The following is a 23,640-nucleotide window of genomic DNA, read 5'->3' as shown; positions in this document are numbered from 1 at the left end:
GTCCATGATTAGGCATAAGAGCACCTGGTGCTGCCCTTCTCTCTTCAGGCCACCCCAGATGACACCCACACTGGAGAAACATGCATCCATGCCTCCAGTGTCGCCTGAATACACTAAATAATCAGCCTCACTGAGAAGAACAATGGCAATAAGAACACAGAAGCCAATCTACTCCCCTGTATGCCTCAGTAGGGAGAAAGTCTGTCCTCAGCTAGTGCCAACCCAGAGGCTTTAGGGACAGACCAAGCAAAAGTGGTGTTCCTGACACAATGAGGTCCATTGTCAATGGAGGTCCTGGGACAGTGGATGTGTTTCAACTGTTGAGGTCCTCAGAATATAGAGTAGAAGCTATGGAGGTCCCAGTGCCATATCAATGGTGCTTCGACAACTGTGGAGGTGCTGCAACAGTCGAGTTCCTTCAAATTGGAAGACTTGTGACAGTGGAGTGGCTGAGTTTTTGGAGGTACTGCAAGAGTGGAGGTACTGTGACAGTTGAGGTGCTTCATCAGTTGAGGTCCTGTAACAGTGGAGTTCCTAAGACATTTCAGGTTCTTTGACAGTGGAGTAGCAGCTGGGACAGTGGATATGCTGCTACAGTGGAGGTCTTGAAAAACTTCAATTGATGCACGAGTCAGGATCTTTGACCTAGGAGGTGATGGGACAGTACAGGTGTAGGAGAGCCAGTAGAGGTGTGGCGACAATAGAAATGCTATAATAGTGAAAGCCTTGCAGCACTAGAGGTCCTGTGATAGTGGAAGTGCTTCGACAGTAGACGTACTGTGACAGAGGAGGTCCTGCCAATTCTAGTTTCAGAGGAAATAGATGTCCTGAAAAGTGGAGGTCGTTCAATAGTGGGCTTCATGTGATAGTTGAGGTGCTACCACAGTGAAAGTCCAACATCAGTGGGTGGACACGCTGTGCCAGTTGAGGTAATGGAACTTGGATTTCCTAAGTTATTGGAGGTCCTGTGACTGTGGGGTCCTGGGAGAGTAGAGGTGCTGTGACACTGCTCTGTGACATTGGATGACCTTGTGACAGTTTAGGTGCAGTGACAATGAAAGTCCAGCAACAGTACACATACTGTGACAGTAGATGTCCTGAAAATTGAGGGTCCTGACAATGCAGCCGCTGTTAGTGAGAAGGTCCTATGACACTGGAGGTCCAGTGATAGTGGAGGTACTGGGACAGAAGCCACACTGGAACAGTGGATGTCCTGCTACAGTGCACATCAAAGTGCTTGTAACGATGATAATTTTTGACCACTCTAACTTCATTTCACTACGCAAGGAATTGAGTCTGAGACAAGATAATACCTTGTCATGGTGCTACTTGAATGCCACTAGTTTTAGAGTTAAGTCTGAAGGTCTAGGCTGTGACAGAGGAGGTCCTTTGACAGTGATGGCCCTGCAAAATTGGACATCCTACAACACTGGAGCTCCTGCAACAGTGGAGGTCTTGAGACTCTAGATTTACATTGACATTGCAGGTCCTGCGGCAGTGGAATTTCTCTGCGAGCTGAGGTCCTGCAACATACTAGTTGCTGAGAGAATCAATTTTCTGCAACAGAGAAGGTCCTACAATAGTGCAGGTCCTGAAAAGTTGAGACTCTGTGAGAGTAGAAGTACAGGGGAAGTGTATGTCCTGTGCCAGGAGAGGCCCTGCAATTTGGAGGCCCTGAGAATGTGGAGTTGATTTGACAACAGAGTTTCTACCACACTGGTGTTTCTGTGACAGTGTCCAACAAAGTCCTTGTATTAGAGAAGAAATAATGCCAGCCAGCAATGACCATGGAAGTGATGATGATGGTTGATCACCGCAACATCATCTCGATTCTTCAAGTAATTTAGACCAAAACAATACATCTAATAATGGAGCTGGTTGAAGGGCAACAGCTTTACAAATACACCCAAAAGTATGGCTACCTAGAGCAAGGCAAGGCCAGCAAAATATTGTGTAAATAATAGCTGTGATGAGCTACTACTTTGGGCACACAATATTTCACAGGCACCTAAAGCCAAAGAATATTGTGTTGTACATCAATGGGAAAGTCAAAATTACCAACTTTGGCCTTAGTATCCCATTCCAATCAGGGTAAATGATGAACCAGCACTGCAGTACTTATACTTTTTGTGTTCCTGAACTCTTCTTTGGCAAATTTTATGACGTTCCAAAGAACTAAATTTGACGCTTATGTGGAGTTTTATATTTCATGGCAGTCAGAAAGTTTCCATTTGACTCTCTCTTCATTCTAGAGTTGAGAAGACAGGTTGTAGCAGGAGTGTGTGGTGCCTCTGGTGTGGTGTCAGAAGGACCTACTTAGCCTCCTAATGACAGTCAACCCTAGATATAGGCCAAAAGTCACTGTGGTCATGATGCAACCCTAGTTCAACTAAGGCTAGACGCAGTTCCCAAATCCCTATGAGCAACTGATCCCCCTCAGGCCAGACCCTGTAAGTATAAGAGCAATGGAATATATAGGATTCCAAGTGCCGGAAACTAAGGACACTTCAACTGAACAAAATTATAACCAGACCATGGCATCCTACTTCCTTCTGCAAAGGCAGGAAGTTCCCAGGCAAGACAGCACAAAATAGGCTTGGACAGTCAGCACAGTGGAGGTGTGGGGAAAAAGCAGGTGCTAAGACAGTGGATGTCCTGCTACAGTGGCCTCCAAGTCGTTGTTAGGAAGAAGCACTTATGCCATCCAATAATGATCATGGCAATGATGACAATTGTGGTTAACCACTCCAACATCATCTTCAATAATTGAGACGATAACAAGTAGATACCTTGTCATGGAGCTGTGTGAGGCTCAATGTCTTCATAACTGTATCTGAAAGTATGGCTACATAGTGAAAGACAAGGCATGGGAAATACTTATGCAGATATTAGCAGCCTGGATCTACTGTCAGGGGCACAGAATAAATACAGGACTTCAAAACAAATAAAATGTTGGATAAGAACAATAAAGTCAAAATCATCGACATTGGCCTTAGTACCCAAGACAAACCAGAGCAAATGCTGAACCTGTACTACAGTGCTAACACTTTTGATGCCCCTGAACTCTTCCTGTGTTATACTTATGATGGTCCAAAGAACCACATATGAATGTTAGTCTTACATTTTATGGTAGCTGAAAAAGTTACCTCTGTTTTAATATAAGAGCTGAAAAGACTGGTTGTGGCAGGTGTGCATCTTGACCACTGTGGGGTTTCAAGAGAGCTAGATGACCTGCTTAGCATTTAATAACAGTCAAACCCAGAAATAGCAGTCACAGACATGATAATGCACCCCTGTTTCAAAGAAGATTGGGAGCGTTTCCCAAATCCCTATGAAGAAATGATACCTCTCAGGCCACACCCTGGAATTTTGGATGTAGTGCAACATGTTCCATTCAAAACACAAGACATAAAGATTCTTTACATCAAAGAAAGTCTAAGCGGATCATGGCATCCAACTGCTTACTGGAAGGACAGGCTATTCTGATGCCTGGCTTCATACCCAGGCTCAGACAGTGAGTCTTGTAATGGCTCCATTCCCTACCCTTAATGATTATGCTGCTGTCCCTCTAGGACTGGACTGCAGAGGAGTGGAAACCAACCCACCATTGACACATTGGACTTGTCAACCCCATGGCCTCATTTATGCCTTTGTCCATATTCTAGTCATAGAGCTTTCTGAAGAACCACTGGGACTGGCTTTCTTCTCAGGCCACTACAGATGACCTGGACAAAACATACATGCCAGAGTGTCTTCTTCTTTCATTCAACAAGCAGCCTCAGGCCGAACAGGAGCATCAATGAGAACACAGAAGACAACCTATTATCTCTCTGTGCATGAGGAGAGGGCGAGTCTGTCCCCATCAGTGGCTGGCTAAGAGGATTCAAGGGATGGTCCAAGAAATTAGGAATATCCAAATGAAGCAGTGTTCCTGTGCTCAATCAAGCAAGAAAACTCTCCTGGGACAGGACAGTATCTCTCCTGAGAAATGAGGGCTGGAGACAGCATCCAAAAAATAAGCGGCAGGCAGGCAAGGACAGGTACCTTTGTGCTTTGTTCTACCCAGTTTGCTCTGTGTTGCTTAGCTCTGTCTCTGGTATCCATTTCTGCAAAATTGTTTCTGTCTTAACTTTTTAAGTACTGTATGATTCTTCCGCCAATTCTTCTCCCTCTTCTAGATTTCTCCTCTTCCGAACAAGGACTCAATATGACTGATGTGTACCCCAGACGTCAGAGTTGTCCTGTTACCCCATGCCTTTACCAGGACGGTATCACCACCAAAAGGAAACGGTTCACACAAGGTGAGGTCTAGAGGCCTGTGGATTCATGCAATCTTCTAGGGGCAACTGATCCTTGCACATATGGCAATTAATCACAAGCGGTTTGGAACAAATTCTTATTTTGTCAAAAGTAACATCATTCTCCATTAAGCTTCAAAATAAATAACCAGCAAAGCCTTGTAATAAGTGATAGTGGTGTTGATAAAACAGTGCAGCACCCGTGACATTGTAGGTCCTTCAACAGTGGAGGCACTGAGAGACATTGTAGTTCGTGCAACAGTGGAGGCACTGAGATAGCGAAGGTCCTTTTACATTCAAGATCATGCAACAGTGGAGGTCCTGAAAGAGTGGGCGTCCTGAGACATTGGAGATGGGATTGGTACAGTGGAGGTCCTGAGACAATGCAGGTGTTGCAAGAATGGATGTCCTGCAACAGTGGAGTTCCTTGCACAGTAAAGGTCCTGCAATAGGGGTTGTCTTTAGACAGAGGAGGCCCTGCTACAGTGGAATTCCTGTGATAGCTGAAGTTTTGAGACAATGTCAAACCAGGCACAATGGAGATGCTGTGCCAGGAGAGGTTCTACACAAGTCGAGTTGGTGATAGAGTGGATGTTCTAAGACAGTGGAGATCTGGTGACAGTGGAGGTCCTGCACCATTGGAGGTTCTGGAACAATCGAGGTCCTGAGACAGTGCAGTTGCTCGGACATTGGAGTTTATGCACCATTGTAGGTCATGTGAGAGTGGAGGTGCTGGGACAGTAAAGGTGATGGGACAATGGAGGTCCTGTGACCGTTTTGGTGCTGCGATATTGGAGATCCTTCATCAGTTGAGGTCCTGGCACATTTGAGGTCCTGAAATATTGGATGTCCTGCATTATTGGAGGTCCTCAGTCAGTGGAGATGGGCCTGGGACAGCTGAGATCTGGTAAAAATGGGGGTGTTTCCACAATACAGGTCATGCAACAGTAAATGTCCTGATAGAATGCAGTTGTTCCAACACTGTAGGTTCTGCAATAGTTGGTTTGCTAGAACAGTGAAAGTGGAGATCCCGCATCAACAGAGGTCCTTTGACAGGGAATGCCCTGCAACAGTGAACATCCTTCAACATTGGAGGTCCTGCAACAGTGGATGTCATGAGTCAGTGCCATTGAACTGATGGTGGAGGTCCAACAACAGAGGAATTATTGTGCCAGTAGAGGTCCTGCAAAAGTCTGGCTGCTAAAAGAGTGCATTTTCTAAATTGGAGGTCCTGCAACAGTTAAGGTACTGCAACAGTCTAAGTATAGATACTGTGCATATCCTGTGCTAGTAGAGGTCTTGCACATTGGTGTTGCTCACCATGAAGTTGATGAGACACTGAAAGTCCTGCCACAGCGGAGGTCCTTATAACAGTTGAGGTCCTGCAACAGTGGAAAAGCAGTGTGAATGGATAACCTGTGCCAGTAGAGTTCCTGCAGCTTGGAGGTCCTGAGAAAGTGGAAGGGCTGAGACAATGGAGGTCTTTTGACAATGCAGGTCCTTATAACCGTGATATAGGAGGTCTTGCGACAATAGAGGTCCTTGAAACAGTTGAAGTGCTGTGACAGTGGATGTTCAGGGACAGTAGAATTCCTGTGCCAGTAGAGATCTTGCAGTTTGGAGGTACTGAGTCTGTGGAGTTTCCTGACAGCCGAGGTACTACCACAGTGGATGTCCTGTGACAAGGGAGTTCTTAGGGTAGTGCAGGTTCTGGGACAGTGAAAGTACTGCTACAATGGTTATCAAAATGCATGGAAAGAAGCAGCAAGGATGCCACCCAGACCAGACCATGGCAAATATAATGAAGATATTAATCCACCCCAACATCATATTGCTTCACCAAGGAATTGAGTCTGAGACACGTCTATACCTTCTCATGGAGCTCTTTGAAGTTCTACAGCTTTACAAATTCATCTGAAAGTCTGTGATAGTGGAGGCCTTAGACAATGTAAGACCAGCCACAATGGAGATCCTGTTCCAGTAGAAGTTCTGCAAAAGTCTAGTTGGTGATAGAGTGGATGTCCTGAGACAGTGGAAGTCTGGTGACAGTGGAGGTCCTGCACCATTAGAGGTTCTGGATCATTCGAGGTCCTGAGACATGCAGGTGCTCAGACAATGGAGTTCCTGCAACAGTGTAGGTCCTGTGAGAGTGGAGGTGCTAGGAAAGTGAAGGTGATGGACAGTGTAGGTCCAGTGTAGGAATATTGTGTTCCTACAACATTGGAGGTCCTGCAACAGTTGAGGCTCTCATACCGTGCAGTTCTTCCAACTTTGGAGGTCATGCAACTGAACAGGTCGTGGGAAAATTGAGGTTCTGAGACAGTAAGGGTGTTGGGACAATGGAGGTGCTATGTCACCTGAGGTCCTGGGACATTTGAGGTCCTGCAATATTGGAGGTCCTAAGACAGTGTAGATGACCTTGGAATAGTTGAAGTCTGGAATAAAGGGAGGCTCTGCACCAGTAAATGTCCTGAGACACTGGAGATCCTGCAGTTTGCCTGGACAGTGAAGGTCCTACAAAAGTGGAGGTCCTGTGACAATGGAGGTCATGAATCGATGCATTGGCACTGACCGTAGAGAGCCAGCAGCAGTGGACTGTCTTTGCCAGTAGAGGTCCTGCAAGATTCTAGCTGTTGTGAAAGTGGATATCCTACAACATTGGAGAGCTGGCATTAGTGAATGCCCTGAGACAATGGAGATCCTGCAGGAGTTGGTTTGTTTGGACCGTGAAGGTGCTACAAAAGTGGAAGTCTTGCGTCAGTGGAGGGGCTTGGCAAAAATGGATGTGCTGCCACACTACTGGTCCAGCAACAGTGAATATCATGAGACAGTGCATTTGCAGTGACAGTGGAGCTCCAGCAACTGTGGAATTTTTGTGCCAGTAGAGGTCCTGCAAATTCTAGCTGCTGAGAGGGTCTATGTCCTGCAACCTTGTTGGTCCTGCAACAGTTGAGGTACTGCAACAGTGTAAGTCCAGCTACAGTGGAAATCCTGTTATAGTAGAGGTCCTTTAAATTGGCCTTGTTGAGACAGTGGACGTCCTGTGATAGTGGAGGTCCTATGACACTGGATGGGCTGGAACACTGGAGGTCATGCCAAAATTGCAGTTCTTGTAATGGTTGCGGTGTTGTGACAGTGGAAATCTAGCGACAGTGGACATTCTGTAGGACAGTAGAGGTCCTACAATATAAAAGTCCTTGGACAGTGGAGGTACTGACGCACTGGATGTCCTGTGAGAATGGAGGTTCTATAACAGCTGTGACACTGGAAGTACAGAAAATGTAAATGTCCTCTGATAGAGGAGCTCCAACAAACTGAAGTTGCTGAGAGACAGGAGGTCCTCCAACAGCAGTGGTCCTAAGACAGTAGAGATCCTGTAACAGTGGAGAGCTGAGACCCTGGAGGTCCTTTGACAGTGGACTACTTTGTAACAATAGACGTGCTATGACAAGGGGGTTGTACAATAGTAGAGGTCCTTGTTATAGTTGAGGTACTCCAACAGTGGAAGTTTAGGGACAGTGACTTCCAGTGCCCGTAAAGGTCTTGCAATTTGGAGGGTCTGAGACAGAGGAGTTGCCTGACCACAGACGCCCTACCACAATATTGGTCCTTTGACTGTGGAGGTCTTGGGATAGTTCAGGTGCTGGGAGAGTGGAAGTTCTGCTACAGGAGTTATCAAAGTGCATGCAAAGAAGAAGCAATGGTGTCAGCCAAACATGACCATGGCAAATATAGTGAAGTTTTTCATCCACCCCAACATCATCTTGCTTCTCCAATTGAGTCTGAGACAATTCTAATAACTTATCGTGAAACTGGTTGAAATTTTAGAGCTTTACAAATACATCTGAAAATCTTTCCAGGGGAGGAGGAAGGAGCCAAGGAAATATTTAGGCAAATGTTAGCAGGCTTTATCTATGGCTATGGGCACTGTATAAGTTCACAGTGACCTGAAACCAGATTATATTTTGTTAGAGAAGAACGGAAAATTCAGTGCATCGACTTTGGCCTTCAACTCAAGACAAACCTGGGCAAATGCTGAACTGGCAGCATGGTGCTTACCCTATTGGTGCACCTGATCTCTTCCTAGGACAACTTTATGATGGTGCAAAAAAAAAAAAAAACAAAAAAACAACAACGTATGCATCTTAGGAGTAGGCTTATATTTCACTGTTGTATTTGACTCTGTTGTCATACAACAGTTCAGAAGACAGGTTGTAGCAGGTGTGTACCCTGCTCACTGTGGGGTGTCAGAAGAGGCAGCTTAGCCTCTTAATAAAAGTCAATCCAAACTATGGGCTGACAGTCTCAGAGGTGATGATGTACCCCTGGTCAATGAAAACTGGAAGAGGTTCACAAATCCTTATGAAGAAGTGATCCCTCCCATGCCAGATACTCTAAAGAGGAAGAAACGTAATATATTGAGGTTTTAGGTAAAATATTATAGATTCATTGCATCAAAAAGGTATAACCAGAACATGGCATCCTATTGCTTAATGTAACAGCAAGTTATTCACAGGAATTGCTTCACAACACAGGCTCAGCAGCTTTGTCCAGTTACGGTCCCATTCTCTACCCTTGCTGATTTCCCTCTAGGACTAAATAGGAATAGAAGTGAACACAACATAGACACATTGTTCTCCTCATCTTCCAATGGCCTAGTGTATCTCTATGATCATAAGGCTAGTCAAAGAGGAAGCAAAGAGCCATTGGGCATGCCCTTCTTCTTTTCAGGACACTCCCGACAACACCCACAGTGAACAAAGCATACATACAAACCAGAAGTGTCCTGTGTCTTCACTCAACAATCATCCACACTTAGAAGAGCTGTAGCAACGAGAAAACAGAGGACAACCTACTTTCCTGCTGTCTCTCAGCAGAGAGCAGGACAATCCCCAGCTGGGGATTTCCCAGAGGCATTAAAGGATGAACCAATTCCAATGGGGAAATTCACTGATGAAGTTGTGTTGCTGCTTTCCTTCAAGAATGAAACATTACAAGGGGGTGGAGGAAGAGTTTTCTCCCAGAAATGAGGCCAAGGGAGATTGTCCAGAGAACACGCAGATGGCAAAACCCATGTGCCTTTGTACTTTGTCCTTCCCAGTTTGCTCTGTGCTCATTCTTCCTCTGGCTCTGTTTTCCAGTTCCCCATAATTCTTACCTTCTTATATCCTCTAAGTATTTTATGATTCTTCCCCCAACCCAAGCCTTCTCCCTCTTCTGGATTTCTTCTCTTCCCAGCAAGGACTCAATATGACTGCTGTGTAGCACACTATAGAGCGTGGTGCAGCTGAATGAATCCATGCACCTGAAGTTTATCACACTCTAAAAACACCAGCTTCCACAAAGTGAGGTGGAGAGTGGTATGAGCTCATGAAGTCTTCCATAGGTTACTGGTCCTAGCACACACGGCATTTATCACAAGAGCTATAGAACAAATTCTTATGCTGTCAAAAGTAGCATCACATTTCATTCAGCCTCAAATCTAATAACCAGCAATGACTTTGAAAAATTGAAATTACAGTTGCTGCAACAGTGCAGATCCTGTGAAGAGGTAGGTCCTGCGACAGTGGAGGCACTGAAATAGCGCCGGTTCTGGGACAGTGAAGGTCCTTTGAAAGTGGAGGCACTGAGATCGTGGCGGTCAATCTACTTACAGGGGAGCTGCTGCACAATTGAAGGTTCTGCTACAGTGGAGGTCCTGCAAAATTGGAATTGCTGATACAGGGGTATTCCTGTCACTGTAGAGATCCTGTGGCAGTGAAGTTGCAGAATCATGGGAGAACTTGCTTCAGTTGATGTCCTGAAACACTTTAGTTGCTACGGGTGGTGCTACGACAGTGGAATTCCTGGGATAGTGGAGGTTATAGGACAGTGGGTGTCGTGAGACAGTTGTAGTGCTCCTACAGTGGAAGTCCTGCAATAGTAGTGTTGCATGGACAGTCCGGTTCTTGGACAAAGGAGGTCCTGTGACACTTGAGATGCTGAGACTCTTGAGCTCCTGAGCAGTAGAAGTGCTGTGATAGTTGAAGTGCTGAGACACTTGTGGTCCTGTAACAGTGGAGTTGACACACAGACAGTGGACTTCCTGAGGTAGTGGTGGTGCTTAAACAGTGGATGTCCTGTGACAGAGGAGGTCCTGCAATAGAGGAAGAACAATATATGCTGGCTGATGACCCAGAGCTTCCAGAAAATAGACCACCAACCAATATATATCAGAGGATGGCATTATTTGAAACCAATGAGATGGAAGGCCCTTGGTCCTGTGGAGATGTGATGCTCGAACATAGGAGGAGGCTGGAGTGGTGGGTTTCGAAAAGTTGGGTGAGTTTAGGAGCAGAATCATAGTGGCAAAATGGAGGGAGGAGGGAGAAGATGTAGGAGTGGGCATTTGTGGATTGGCACCTAGAACGTTGGACATCATTTGAGATGTTAAAAACAGTGGAAATGATAAGGTTTACATTGTCTGACCCAAACCTAAGGGATACTACATAAGGAACACAAAAACCCACAGGTGCTCACCAACAATCAGATAAAATTTGGCCTTTGGCGGTCTACTCCAAAGAAACTCTTCCAAGAACACTGTTTAGTTTTTTCAAACAAAGTTTAAAACTCTTAAGTGTACTCTCAAATCTGCCCTAATTTGCATAAATCGGTCAAAACTGTTGGCTTTGTAAATACTTCTATCTTGTCCCAATAGTCACATGCTGGTCATCCCAACAACAAGATACTTGTCAAGGTGGGAGTCAATCAACATGGGATCCTTTTTCCAACTCGGCATGCAGACCCTCAGCTCACCTTCACACACACACACACACACACACACACACACACACACACACAAACACACACACAGAGAGAGAGAGAGAGACAGAGAGAGAGAGAAAGAGAGAGAGACAGACAGACAGACAGACACACAGACACAGCTTCACAAACACATGCACACACACACACACACAGACACACACACACCCATGAGAGAGTGATAGATCGAAAGTGAGGTAGAGAGAGAGAGAGAGAGAGAGAGAGAGAGAGAGAGTTCTTATCATCTACTTTCTAATGCATATTGTGTGCTCTTGGAGTTGAGCACAGAGACTTGCACATGTAAACCAGTCCTGTACACCTAGGAACATTTTCTGATCAGTATTTTCTCTTCTTTATGCAGTTCTTAAATTATCTTTAAGAGAGTGTAGGGCATTGACCTACCATGAAATCTTGGACCTAAAGGTACACTTTAATACAGAGCTTACATATCACTTACAGATGACTCTAGTAGGAAGTACATTAAGTTCAGAATCATTCAATCAGAAACCCTTAATGTATATACCCCATTCTAACTGCCTTCACTTAACCTCATGTTTGGACCACTGTTCCTAGCTGGAGATTCCTGTTTATCTCCCAGAATAAAAGGGAGGCTCCATGCTCAAGTGGAACAGCAGATTCAAGGTGGGACTGTTGGGGGACATTACCGTGAACACCAGGGACTGCCCCACAGAGGCAGGTAGTGGCCCTTTCTTTCCTCCTGGGGAATCATTAGCTACATTGTCCTGAGCAGAGAAGGATCCTCTCATTCTAGCAGATGTTCTGGATGACACAAGGAATGTGAATAGATTATGAAATCACTTTACCACATTTCTTTCTGAGGCAGAGACCCTTGAGACCCTTGGCTCAGGAGTAACAGTTCCAGATAGCAAGGTGAGGTCAGTGTGGGCCCTGTGTTGACCTATGAATAGTTATTTATGTTAATCACCAAATCTTTAAAACTTGTAAGAACATGTGAGAGAAAAGTCTCCCAGGAGTCTCAGCTAAAACTAATCAGTGAGTTTTTAAGAACAAGAACAAGTAGGAAATTTAAATTCATGTGATTGCTACAAATAAAGCAAGACACTGTCACTAGATCACCTTTGTGTAAGGGCCCTGACGATATACACAACTTAAGATGTGAAGTGCTCAGCTAGCACGCTTCGTGGCATGAACCCAAGACACAGTTTCTCTGTGTCTCATCACCTCTGAAGCATGGTCCACAAACAATGGCAACAAACCTTCTCTTCCTCAGAGTTCAAACTTACCTTTACTCTTAGTGATAGTTTCACAGTTAACTAACCTCTACTGGATAGACATGTTTGACTAACCTTCTGTGAGCTTCTCCCAACCATGTACAGATGGTACATCCCTCTGCACATGAGGCCTGTTCCTCTCAGGCCTGCTGTTCTCCTTCCCAGATTAGAAACTGGATACCTTTCAAGCCTACATTCTTAAGTCATCTATCAACTTTGGGTACATGATAGCACAACATGACATTGGGTGCCAAATAACACTTTCCTACCTGACAATGAATATGATCCAGGGGTACCAAACATGAAACGTGGTTAGGTAAGGTCAGGTAACCCCCATGCTATCTCCATGTGGAGATGAAGATTGACACACCTTCCCAAGCAGACTTTCTCAGTTTTCTCAGCCCACACAGCAGTCCTTTGCTGAGCTTCCTTACTCCCAGTGACTGATGAGAGTACATGAGAAGATGCCTGATTTCTGGAAAGCCCTGGGCCCCATGACCCACAGTAGCAGCAGCTTCTGATCACAGGTGAATTCAGGAACTGAAAATGCCTAATGTTCCTGTGTTGATTTGAATATGCTCAGCCCAGGGAGTGGGACTATTTGCAGATGAGCCCTCATTGGATAGGTGTAGCCTTGATTGAGGAAGTGTGTCACTGTTGATGTGACCCTTATGTTTCTTGTCCTAGCTGCATGAAAATCAGTTTTCTAGTAGCGGCCTTCAGATGATGATGTAGAACACCCAGCTCCTCCTGTACCATGTCTGCCTAGATGCTGCCATGCTCCCACCTTGATGATAATGAACCAAACTGCTGAACTTGTAAGCCAAACCCAAAGCAGTTTTCTTCTTATAAGATTTGCATTGGTCATGGTGTCTGTTAATAGCCGGAAAACCCTAAGTAAGTCACTTTCTACCACAGATTACGAGGTTCATTGAGTGATGTCATCACCTGAGGAGACATGGCCTCTTATTAAGGTTCTAATCTCCTAAGTAATAGCAGGCTCTCTTCTGGCCTAGGCATTGGCTATAATATTAATCTTCCCAGTGTCTTTTTCTCTGTAAACTATACATTTTGCATTTCTATTTGCCCCATTTGCTCTTTTTCATTGAAGTCCTATAACCTCAGTATAACAGAGGCCATACTGGGCTCTCTTCAAATTTTCATCGAAGAAATTTGTTTATTACTTTTTAATTTAGCCTCAGGTAGGTTTTTACGATGTGGGCTGAAGGAAGCCACATTTTTGTAAAAGCATCATACAAATTATCCCAGGCCAGTTACAAATATTATTGCCTTCTGAATCCCCTTGTCCTGGGCTTCCACATTCTGGATAGGTCTGGCACTCCTGACTCCCAAGCTCCTGCCAGTATACCCCATTATACTCTTCTTAGAGCACTGGGCCACTTCTAGTTCAAAGTTCTGAATTCTTGCATATTTTCCAAAACAAGTAACAAGCACAAACTGGCATGGTCAGGTATCACAGAGCAAGAGTCCGCTCTATTACATCCCCTTCTGCATTAGTTACCTTTGTATTTCTGTGACAGAAATGCCATGAGCACAGCAAACTATAAAACATGTAGGCGATTAGTGATCCTATTTCACAGACCACCTGTTACCATAGGTTAAGTTCCATGACTACAGGGCACGGTGGAAGGAGCAGGAAGCAGAGGACTCACATCTGGAATCACAAGTACAAAGCAGAGAGTGCACAGGGAGTGGTGCAGAGCACTAAAACCTCAAAGCCCAGCCCCACTGGCATTCTTTCTCCAGCAAGGGCACACCTCCTGAGTCACAGTCGAAATGTATATAAGAAATACTCAGGTTAATAAAAAAAAAGTTAGCCTGGAAAATGGAAAGATTGGTAAGTGGCTAAGAGCACTGAATGCTCTTCCAGAGGTCCTGAGTTCAAATCCCAGGAAACACATGGAGGCTCACAAATGTCTCTAATGACATCTGATGCCCTCTCTGGTCTTTCTAAATACAGCTACCCTGTACGTATGTATAACAAATGATTGAATGAATGAATGAATGAATGAATGAATAAATAAATAAATAAATAAATGAATAAATAAATAAATAAATAAATAAATAAATAAATTTTACCCTGTCTTAGTTATCAGGCAATGAATAAAATGTCGAGAAAATGTTCAAACCCATGTCATGGATTGCCTGGATCTTCTAGATCTGCAGGAAACATCTCAAGGAAGAACAAGAGAGGGTGGAGAAGAATGGGGAAGGGTTTGATCCCTGAAGTTCCTCAGTGTCCACTAGCACAGCACTTGTCTTTGGGAGGTGACATCTTTCACTCTTCCAGACTGTCTCACCAATCAGAATTACAAGCTCTGTGGATTAACCTGTAAAAAGGACAGTTGCTCTTGGGCCAATATGGAGGTTCCTGACCTCTCAGCAAGCTCACTGCTGACTTTTGAGGTCTCTGGAGGGTGAGCAAAATGAAGACACACAGAGTAGCCTCAGGTTGAGTCAGCCAGGCTCAGGGGGCTCAGTGGTGTCTCTCAGATTCCCAGGCCCTCCCTGAGATTGAACACTCTACACAGTGTAAGAGGATTAGGGGATAACCAGGAAATGCAGTTGCTCAGGTGGCTGACTCTGTAGGAGGGAAATAAATCACAGTGGGAAGCTTCAGGACAGTCAGGTGACCTGAGCCCTCCACAGAGTCTAAGTCCAGACTCACAGACATTCATCTGTCCACAAGTCTCCTAAACACAGGCCTTGTCTGACCTGCAGTCCAGAGTATGTTATCGTACAGTGTCCCTTAGAGAGAGGACATACTTTCCAGTTAGGCCTCTTCTGTGTCACACTGAGACTGGGTTTGTTGTACAGGTGATGCAGATGGGGACTGGACACAAGTGGCAGTCTATCACAGATCATGCAATAAGTAAATAAATAAATAAATAAATAAATAAATAAATAAATAAATACCCACTTATCTCACTGCCTGCAATCCTCATTGTCACCACAAGGGAGCGCTGCTTTGACCTTCTCAGAAAGAAAAGCTGACTTCCCTCAGGGAAATGGATGGATGGATGGATGGATGGATGGATGGATGGATGGATGGATGGATGGATCGATAGACAGATAAGTGATTTGACTTAATCAGTTTCTTCCAGTCCTACTTTTCTGAGCTAAACACCTTGGACATGGCTGCTGCAATTGCTTGTTCTATATTTCTGCTTTCTTTGGCTGTTCATTGAAGGGAGCCCCCTTAGAATCTGCTCATCTAAAGGCCCATCTGTGGAATGTATAGCTTCTCAGTTAGGAGCTGAGGGATTCTTGGAAGGACTTCCCAAAATCCCCTCTGGGGCAGTTGCCAGTGTCCTCTACTTCAGACAGCAGCTGCATGAAGCAAACACACCTGTCTGAACATTCCAGCTTGGGTGCACGTCACAGTGCACCTGCCCCAGGGTCCCTGTCAGTTGCACATGCCACAGGGCCACTACTACAAGATCCCTTCCCCAGGACTCCTGCCCCATTGCATCTCCCCCAGGATCCCTGCTCTGTTGTAACTGAACCAGGGTCCCTGCCCTGTTGTTCCTGGCTCAGGGTTCCTACTCAGTTTTACCTGCCCCAACGACCCTGTCCCACTGCAGCAGCCTCAGGGATCCTGTCCCATAGTGCCCATCACGCTGCACTTTCCTGATAGTACCTACTAACTGTCCCGAGGTGGCATTTTTCAAAATCTAATTCAAAGATCTTGCCAGTCAGAACCCATTGTCTTTGGTAACACCAAGTAGATATTTGCAGGGCTTCCTCACCTACATTTAATCAATCCCTTCTCTCAGTTGTCCATGTGGAAGCAAAGAAACTAGCAGCAGAACATGGATTATTCATCCAGGATATTAGCAGCCCTAGAATTCTCATGAGATGGGCTGCTGTGACTGTGATACAGGGGTGGCAGGGAGGCTTTGACACTGAACAAGCCCAGAGTCCTGACCCTGCTCACATGTGTGCCAGCACCTTAGCCTACCTCTAGATGTCCTAAACTCTGAGAGGAGGAAGGAGATCTTCCTACATAGAAGCTGTTCTCTGAATCTCTGCTGGCCAAGGTCAAGCCAGAGTGTTTGAACATTCCAGTTCCAGCCCCTGAGGGTTCTCTGCCTGCCTGGTGTTTTGTTGTGCTTTACGTATGGCACGGTGAAGATGTGGTCCATACTAGGAATATCTTTGTAGACAACTGCCCTGGGTTCCCATGCTAAAATTAAATTAGGGACTGACAGGGACCTAAATACCAACAAGACAGTGCCAAGACCATGAGTTTTAAAATCAAGAGCAAATGGGGCCTTGATGCTATCCTGTGCTGGTCTGACAGGAGTCAGCACACACAATTCTCCTGCAAATCCAATGCCCCTTGGAAAAATCCTCTGTCAAGGGCAGGTGATGCCTCATGAGAATGAACTGTCAGCGTAGGACAAGACACTTGGGACTACTGTCCTGAACTCACCAGTCTCAGAAGAATGGGCTTTGAAAAGTTTTCAGAACACAGGATAGGGGTGTGTAAGCAAGTGCAGGTAATCCTTGGGAAACACGTAGTTCCTGAGGAGGTTCTGAGAGCTGTTGGATCCACTCCTGGAAAAGGCAGCATTGTGTTCAGGGGGGTAAGAAAGCAGGAGCCTGCTGATGTTTTCACAGTATTGCATGGGAACAGTAACAATGCCCTTAGGAGCAGGATGTCCTAGCACTCTCAGATCAAGCAGACAGCCTAGAGCCTATTAGGCCCATATCCCAAGAGAATGCCGGTCATGTGTGAAGCTTCTATAGCCAGGAAGCTGGAGCAGGGAACATTGACATTGTCTCAGTTAGGGGTTTACTGCTGAGAACAGACACACCATGACCAATGCAGCTCTTATGAGGACAACATTAATGGACACAGGATTGCAGGTTCAGAGACTCAGTCCAGTATCATCAAGCTGGGAGCATGGCAGCATCCAGGCAGTCATGGTGCCAGAGTAAGTGAGAGGTCTACATCTTCATCTGAAGGCTGCTTGGGGAAGATTGGCTTGCATGTGGATAGGAAAAGGGTTTCAAAGCCCATGCCCACAGTGACACACCTACTTTAACAAGACCACGCCTCCTAATATTGCCACTCCCTGAGCTAAGCATATACAAACCATCATAGACATCTTGCAGGAGGGTGGTACTGTTCTATCAGAGAGAAGCCTCTGCTCCCGTTAATATACTGAGGTCAACCCTGGGTAGGGCACAGAGCCCTCCACACATCCTGGGACTCAGGGAGGCATCCTATGAAAGAGCTTTTTCCTAGAAGGACACATGGGTGTAGGCCTCCCTTCCAGCCAGGCTGTAGGGAGTCTCCAATGCTAAACTCTGTCTTTTTGCAGAAGTGAAACAATGAAAATTCACCCTTCACAGTACAGTGAATAGCAAAAATGGTGAAAGGTATAAAAAAGAACCAATTAGTACCTGAGCATGAGGATTGGTTTTATATGAAATGTGGGTGGGTGCAGTGCAGTATCCTCCTCCATGTACCCACATGTTCAGTAACTACCCAGTTCGATGCAGCTTTACACAGAACCATCTGGAATCCATTCACTGAGTGACTCCATCCCTGGACTGGAAGCTACAGGTTGGACTTTTGTATCCAGGTATCCCAGCGCAGGGACAGGGATGCATGGATAAAGTGGAGAGAAGCAGACTGGAATGGTGCAGAGGTTATCCTGCCAACAACCCCAAGCCCCCAGCTGCATGACAATGTAGAACAGCGAGCAGTTTCCCAGCCAGCCTCACTCCCCATAGACAGACTTCTTCCAGTCCCTCCTTATGCCAAGGAAAGAAAAGCAAAAAAAGTAGGGGCAGGGAAATAAAAATTGCTCTACTCCCAGGAGCCAAGGACAAGCCCCCTCCCATCCTCTGATCTGACCCCATAACCAGTCACAGCCAAGTCCTGGGCTCATCTCTAGAGGCACATGGACCCAGGCAGATGAGCCCTTGAATCACAATCGGCTCCTCAAAAGCATCCTATGGGTGTCAGTCCTAAGTCCATGAATCGGAGGTGCTCTGCACAGCTATTCAGAGAAGCCTTCTCTTGATCTCTGTGAAGATCTCTCTGTTGGATGTCAGAGGACAGTGTCCATCCAGCATCAGTCCTGGGACTGTGGCCCTCTAATGTGTTAGCCCATGTGAACCTCCCCACAGAGCCCCACCTGTCCTTGTGCAACTCCTCCTTGATCGCTTTTATAGGAAGATATTTAGAGTCCCTTGCACGAGGCAGGGAAAATGGCACACAGCTGAGGGTGGTAGACAAACCTGGGAACACATCAAATATTGAGTTGGTGTGAGGCTCCCTAAGCCATGCTTGGGCAGGTCTGTGCCAGCGATCCCATAAGACCCTTTGATTCTGCCCATGTACACAGCAGGAACCAATTGCCAGTCCTACCCTCTGCCCAGAGCAAAGGGAGATTGGAACTTGGATTCCAACCCTGGCCATTCCTATAATACCTGACCTTGTAACCCTTGCTCCCTTTGGGGCTCAACAGTCCCCCTCAAATGTAGACAACAATGTCTAGATGGCGTTCACAGCTTTTCTTGCCTGAAACTGTGCTTTGTTTAATACTACAAACCAGGAAGTAGGGACTTAAACTTGAGATCACTGACTCAGGCTAGGGAGGACTCCAGGGCACCTGAGCTCAGCTGCAAAGGCAGAAGCTGAACCACAGTGAGCAGAGGTGGCACATTTTGCTGTTTCTTTCCTTTTCTGCTCTCAGGCCTTTCAGTGAACTCTACAGATGAGGATCTTTCCTCCCAGGCTTAGTGTCTGCAGCCATGAGAGTCCTCTACAGGGGACTCCAAACTCCAGAAGAGTCTTCAGAAGGAAAGCGCTACACACTGCACTGCCCCCAGCACTCTGAGAAACAGAGACCCTTTCTGGGCTTGGGCCAGTCAGTGCTCAATAGTTAGCTTCTGGCTGCACTGGCTGCTCACAAATAATACAGCAGACTGGGTCCTGTGACCTGGCTGTCACAGACTGTGATTGAGAATTCATTTCAACTGTGTCAGCATAGCCACTCTGTTCCTTCTGGTCCCAGGTTGCACAGAGCTCCTTGTCCTCATACATGCCTGTTCCATCACTGGACCTTAATATTTAAAGTGAGCCCTACACTCAGGATGGACTTGGTTTTCTATACATCATGCCAACCTCTGTGTGATAGGAAGTGTCTGCCTGTATATGCCTACCCCCTTATGTGCCTAGGTGTCCATGCATACCACTACCCCCTGTCCTGTCAGAGGCCATCCTCTGGACAGGTCCTCACGCCTGCATGTCAGACCACCTGTCTTCAAGCCCCAACCCCTCCCCACTCCACAGATGCTGAGCTTATGGGCTTTGCTGATGCACCCAACATTCGTGGGGGTTTTGGGGGATTGAAACTCAATTCCTTACCCTTGGGAGGCAAGTGCTCTGCCTATCCCTGCAGCTTTGTCTCAGGTGTTTGATGATAACCTAGAGCCTTTCCTAGGATTTATGAAATCAGTGTCATCTTGATGGGTCAGTTTAGAAACACAGCTTTGTTTTTTTTTTTAATTTTTTTTAACAGTGTACCATTAGTTTGAGGCTAATCATTCAGAATTCAATGAAAAAGTGACACCCTGAGTGTAGACATGACGACTTTGAAGCAGGAGGCATAGAAAACATTCAAAACAGAGAACTGAGGAGAGGTAAACATCTTACAGGCTTTGATTTCTAAAAGCCTTAAAATTCTCCATAGCCCACAGAAGCCAGAGCCTTGAAGCCCTTCCCAACCATGTCATGACAGGTCCTATTGTGACCTCATGAGGAGCGACTGTGAGGCGTCCCAGCCAACAGATGTTAAGCTGTTGCAAGGCCTGGATTTCTTTGAGTGCTTTGAGAGGAGGTGTGGAGTGGAGCCCTCTGCGACTTGTTTGTATCTTGTGAGCTGTGTGTGGTTGTATTGGATTTTACTGTACTGTGTATATGTGTATGTATCAGTGTGTGTAAGAGAGTGTGTGCTAACAGATTTGCCTGTGTGTGAGTGTGTGTACACTTTTGCTTGTGTGTTTGTCAGTATATGTAGGAGTGTGTGAGTTTACAGGTTTGTTTGTGTGTATGTTTGTATGTGTGTACCACCTCTTTTGTGTGTGTGTGTGTCCCTGTGTGTGTGTGTGTGTGTTTGTCTGTGATGTGCATTTTTCCAGGTTTACTTGTGTGTAAGTATGTGTGTGCCTGTTCCTACGTGATTGTGTTTTGTATGAATCTGGGCATTTGTCTGTGTGTGTGCCTGTGTGTGTGTGTGTGTGTGTGTGTGTGTGTGTGTGTGTGTTTGTGTGTGCACGCACGTGCCCATCCCCTTTTGCCCCTTGTATCTATATTACCTGCACCTCAGTGCAAAAGAGTGTAGAGGCTATAAGTCACCCCGGCTCCTGTTCTTGAGGAAGGTCCTCAACCTCATTTTCAAGACAGGCTCCCTCACTGGCCTGCAGCTGCCCAAGTACCTGTCTTGGGTCTCCAGTGGCTCCCAGGAATTTGATATGCCAACCCCATAATATCAGATTAAAGGCCTACGTCGACTGCTGGCTGCTTATTTATGGATTGATATTTTTTCTATGTGTCTAAGAAAGAATTAGGCCATATATTCTCAAGACCACTGACTATTTCCTTATTGTGGTTTTGTTTTATTTATTTATTTATTTATTTATTTATTTATTTATTTATTTATTTATTATGGATTGCTGGATTCATTTTGGTGGTGGTTTTTATGTTCTCACATGCTATATTATTGCTTTGATTATTTACGGTTCTGCAGTCGGATGATTCACTCTATCTCCATTTTCAATGTCCTGCAGTTTCATCCTTTTACATTATTTCTGTTTCTCTATTTATTGAGTACAAGCAATCATTGGCTTAGACTTGATACAAATTTGCCCTTTGTGACACCTTGACTCTCTTTTTGTTTAAGGTTGACTGTTCACTGATATTTAACTGCCTTATTCCTTATGGTTGGTTAATTTTAATTTTCAGTATTTTGCTCTGGAGAGTTGTGGATTTTTGTGGATCACTAGGTCCTGAAATTCAATGGAGTTTTCCCTTAAGTGTTGGCTTTTTACATTTGTTTGTTTTGTCTTATACTCAGTCTTTCTCCTCTCATTTCTTTTATCTGACCTTTTTCTTCAAACAATCCATTCACAGTATTGATCAGCTTTGGCCGCCCAATCCTATTGTAGTATAACGATTTTTATTTTCATCATTACATTTAGTATTTGTGTGCTCTTGGCTTTCTCTTTTGGGGATGGTTATTTGGGTGGCTTTTACTTATGATTCTTCATATTTCCCCCTGTTCATAATTTTACTCTATTTTTCTAGTCTAGTCTTTTCTTTGTTATTATTTTTTCTTTTTGTTTCATTTGTTTCTTTTAGGTTCCACATGTGTAATTTTAGTTCCTGAATTGCTCCATCTTTTTCATTATTTGATTCCATTTGTTTGTTACTTTTAGGTAGCATTAGTACTGATAAAATGCCTACAGAGACTGAGGAGGAGTTACCTCCTTCTAGTCCCGATCCCAGTATCTCTCAGGAGGGAACCTTTCATTCCCAATATAAAGTACTGAAGACTTTTGGAAAAGGAAGCTATGCCAAGGTCCTCCTGGCCCACCACCAGCTCACAGGAACCCAAGTGGCGGTCAAAGTTCTCCGAAAGAACAAGCAGTGGTTCCGGCCAGCCATGACAGAAGAAAACATAATGAGAAAGATCAACCACCCCAACATTGTTTCTCTCTTACAAGTCATTGAAAACAAAACTAGAATATACCTCATAATGGAGCTGGTGGAAGGCCAACAACTCTACCAGTACATCAGAGAGTCAGGGCACATAGAGGAGGATGAGGCCCGGCAAATATTTGAACAGATATTATCAGCAGTGAGCTACTGCCATGGAAAGGGGATTGTTCACCGAGACCTGAAAGTGGACAATATAATGATTGGTAAAAACAAAAAGGTCAAAGTCATCGACTTTGGGCTTAGCACCGAAACACAACCTGGACAAATGCTAAACCAGCACTGCGGTGCGTATTCTTTTGGTTTCCCGGAACGCTTCCTTGGACTTCTGTATGACGGGATGAAGAATGATATGTGGACAATAGGAGTGGTCTTGTATTATATGGTAGTGGGAAAGCTCCCATTTGATTCTGTGATCATCCAAGAATTACAAAAACAAGTTGTTGCAGGGGTGTATCCTGCCCCCTGTGGGGTTTCAGAAGAACTGGAGAACCTCCTTAGTCAATTACTAACAGTAAATCCAATGTATAGACCAACAGCCAGTGAGGTGATGAAACACGCCTGGTTCAAAGAACACGGGAAGGGGTTCACAGTTCGTTGTGAAGAACTGCTTCCCCTCAGGCCAGACCCTGAAATTTTGGTGCGATGAAATGCATGGGATTTCAAGCCTCTGTAATAAAATACTCCCTAATAAAAAGAAAATATAATGAGGAAATGGCAACTTATTGCTTCCTACAACAGCAGGCTCTCCCGGGGTATGGCTGCACAGCCCAGGCACAGCAAGTGAGTCCCATTGCAGCCCCATTTCCTAGCCTTGATCCTGCTGCTGCTTTTAGATTACAAAGAAAGAGGAGTGGAAGCCAGCCAGTCCTAGGCACCTTGCAGGTGTCATTCTCCCAAGGTCACGTATCTCATTATGGCCAGAAGGTTCATCCAAAAGGAGGAAGAAGGTCAACTGTGCCTGGTCCTCTCAGGGCACTACCACTATCACAAATGTGCCATGAGTGTCCCATGCATTCACCAACAAGCATCTTCAGTGAGAAGAGTAGCAACAAGGAAATAAAAGAAGATAATCTACTCTCCCACAGAGCCCCATTAGAGGATAAGCCCATCTCCAGCAGGGTCGGGCACAGAGGTTATAAGGGGTGGACCAGGAATATAGCAAATGCCCTGATAAAGCTTTGTTGCTGCTTGCCAAGGAGAAAGAAACCTCTCCTGGGGCAGAACAGAATCTCACCCCAGAAATGAGCCACAGGGAGAGTCCAGATAACAAGCAGCAGGCACAGCCCAGGTACCTTCGTGCTTTGTCCTTTCTAGTTTGCTCTATGCTGGTCCTTCCTCTGTCTCTGGTTTCCATTTTCCCCACAATTCTTACCTTGTATCTTCTCTAAGTTCTTTTATGAGGTTTCCCCAACACCAAGCCTTCTCCCTCTTCTTGATTTCTCCTCTTCCCAGCAGGGACTCAATATGAATTCCCCACTCTACAGAGTTTTCTTGTTGACCCATCCCTCAGATGGACTCCAGCTCCCCC

General features: G+C 45.3%; 1 pseudogene; it reads left to right on the top strand.

The window, feature by feature from the left end:
- The first annotated feature begins 269 nt into the window (after positions 1 to 269).
- Positions 270 to 22,758, top strand: LOC148007138 (sperm motility kinase Y pseudogene; annotated as a pseudogene).
- Positions 22,759 to 23,640: the final 882 nt, after the last annotated feature.

The sequence above is a fragment of the Rattus norvegicus genome, chromosome 1, assembly GCF_021556685.1.
Source record: "Rattus norvegicus strain SHRSP/BbbUtx chromosome 1, alternate assembly SHRSP_T2T, whole genome shotgun sequence".
Lineage (NCBI taxonomy): Eukaryota > Metazoa > Chordata > Mammalia > Rodentia > Muridae > Rattus > Rattus norvegicus.
This window is presented reverse-complemented; position numbering and strand designations above follow the sequence as displayed.